At 47.3% G+C, this 2,893-nt stretch overlaps 1 non-coding gene across 1 annotated transcript; it reads left to right on the top strand.

Moving 5' to 3' along the window:
* Positions 1–445: 445 nt before the first annotated feature.
* On the top strand, positions 446–585 carry LOC115487527. Its single transcript, XR_003949094.1, has one exon. It is a non-coding gene; the product is annotated as a small nucleolar RNA SNORA48 (small nucleolar RNA).
* Positions 586–2,893: the final 2,308 nt, after the last annotated feature.

Genomic DNA, 2,893 nt, shown 5'->3' with positions numbered 1-2,893 from the left:
CAACATGCAATCCCTTCCTGCCAGCTATCCCACACTCGGTCCCTAACAAGGAAGCTGATGTCACATATTCTGGAGGAAAGGGAATTGTTGAGAACATTTGGATTCTTCCTTCAATTTCTTACTAGAAAATGTGAGGGCTCTGGTGGCTTTTGCATATCAGAAACTGAAATTAGGAGATGCTTCGGAAAGCATACAGCCTGTGTTGCCATGGATATTCCAACAGTCACCACTACATGACCTTGGATAGACTTCTTGAGCCTGTTTCTTTGTCTTTAAAATGGGATGATGGTCAGACCCCTCATTATTCCATTGAAGGGCAAATGAGCATATATATGTGTATGTGTGTGTGTGTGTGTGTGTGTGTGTGTGTGTGTGTGTGTACACATATTTGATACTGAACACGTAGTACTATGATCTTAATAAACTTGAGATCTTCCCCCTGTTGTTCTCTGGCAACAGGCAAAGAGACACCTTGTTGGTATTCTTCTTACATTAGTCGTGGGAAGAACTGATGGCAGTCCTTTGTTCATCCTAGCTTGACATCTGGCTTGGTGGACAAAGCTGTCTTATGCCTAGGACACATAAAAATCAAATCCAGGCAGTGCAATGCAAGAGGAGGGAGACAAAGACCTGCAGACCATCCTGCCTCCCACAGACCTGCCCTCCTGCGTGTGGCACAAGCCGGTCATAGATATGCCCATGCTGCCAGACCTCGAAGCATGGATGAAGAATGTCGCCCAGAGGCCAGCCTGCAGCAGGAGCCATCACAATGTGCAAGTATGTGGTAGTCAGATGGGAGAGAAAGAGAGGCGCAGCAGCTTGGGCATTATGAAGGGAGGTGGGACGGGAGACTAGAGTGAGGAGAGAAGTAGTCTGTTGTGACTGGCTGCCCCACCATCTGTGACCCACTGTGAGGTCATAGCATGAGCTGCCACTGAGAACTCTGAGTCTGTGGCAGGGGCTGGTGTTGATGTCTGTGGCTCGTATTACCACTAGAGAACATGAGGATGTCCCTGGTCGGGGTAGCCGCTGTGAATCAGGTGGATGTACAGGAGTTGTACATAATTGGCCCCACCCCTCACTGGCTGCTTCGATCTGGAGAGCTGACCTCACCCCTCACTGCTGCTGCACTCTGGGGCCCTGTGTCTCACCCAGGCAGCATAGTAGTACTGACCTTGGGGGATGGGAAGGGAGGAGTGGGTGAGCCAACCCCGAAGACAGAGTGAGGGAGAGCTGGCCCCACCACTCACCTACCATGAGGTGGCATGGGTATGGGGGTGATACCCTTCCCTACCGACCTCGTCCCTCACCACCTGCGGCAGTCTGGAGAACTGGCCCTGAGGCCATGAGAGTGAATGACTTGGCCCTGTCTCTCACCCTTTATACAACTGGGCAAAGCAAGTTATCTTGCACCTTATCTGGGCAGCAGATGGCCCAGGGGATGAGGGGTGTGCAAGTGAGCTGGTCCAGAGGGTGAGGTGTCATGAGAGCGGGAGAGCAAGACCTCCCCCCTTTACTGACTGTAGCATTCAGAAGCTGGCCCAGATGGGGAAGGCTCGGGTGAGCCAACCTTGAAGATGTGAAAGTGAGAGAGCTATCCTGCCCTTCACAAAATGCAGCACTTAGGAGAGTGGGCCCGGAACCCTGCCTCCTGCCCATAGTGGCATTGGGTGGCCTAGCTTGAGCAGTGCTAGCAGTGTACCCTCATGGTACAGATAAGAGAGAGCCAGTGGCCTGATCAGCTCAGCTACCACCCAGGCCCGGATCCTAGGCTCTGGCCCACCCCAAAACCTGCAAATGGTTAGGACATGTGAAAGGGCCAGTCTTCCTTATCTCTCTCCACCATGCTATTGGAATTGTCAAATTAGTCAATATCCATACAACAATTTCCACATGGTAATCACTCAACATGTAGCAGTCCTAGCTAGCTGGTTTAGAAATCTTGAATTCCATTGTTTGGTTCATTTCTTTGTGTGTGTGTGCATATGCGTGTGTGTGTGTGTGTGTGTGTGTGTATGCATGCACACACTCATGCCATAGTGTACATGTGCACACACTCATGCAGTAGTGTATGTGTGAACACACTCACACCATAGTGAAAGTGCGAGGATCCATGGACAACTTGCCAAAGTCAGTTCTTTCTTTCCATTGTGTGGGTCTGAGGGACTGAACTCAGACAGCAAGCACCTTGATCTGTTGAGCCACATCATTGGTCCCCTTTCGAACTTCTACAGATAAGGTAGCTGTCTCTACTGAAGAGGAAACTGGGGCTGCAAGGAATAAGCTAATAATTTTCAAAGCAAGATCTCATACTTGGGCCTCTGAGCTCCATATTCATAATTCTTTCCTCTCCTGCCAGTAGACTATCTGTAAAATGAAAATATATATATGTATATATATTCTCTCATAAAGGGTACAGATTAAAATATTTCCTGAAGACAGGGTATTGTGACACACTACTTAGTAAAGTAGCAAAAGAAGCCAGAGGTTTTAATTAAAAAGATAAATAACAAACCAGCTAGCTTCAATGAGAACAATTAAGAATATTTTCCTGCATAGCAAAATCTTTAAAGATTTGGTTGGAACACCATAGTTCACACTAACTCAAAACAAAATGACCACTCTAGCAACAGTACAAACTCATGTGCAGAGCTGTAAGAGCCAAGCACTGCTCACCAGCCAATTTTGAGAATATGATCATTCTCTCTATGGCAAAGAGGCATGATCATTAGGGCGCTATATATTTAATGCAGTACAGACAAGGAAAGACTGCATTTACTCAAGCATACGAATTTATCTAAAACTTATCTTTTATCTGTTTTTAAGACTCGGGTGAAGTTAACTTAACTATTTCTAAGTACAGCTCAGCAGCATGTCGTTCACTCACTTGAGA

The sequence above is a fragment of the Mus musculus genome, chromosome 10 (assembly GCF_000001635.26).
Source record: "Mus musculus strain C57BL/6J chromosome 10, GRCm38.p6 C57BL/6J".
NCBI lineage: Eukaryota > Metazoa > Chordata > Mammalia > Rodentia > Muridae > Mus > Mus musculus.
This window is presented reverse-complemented; position numbering and strand designations above follow the sequence as displayed.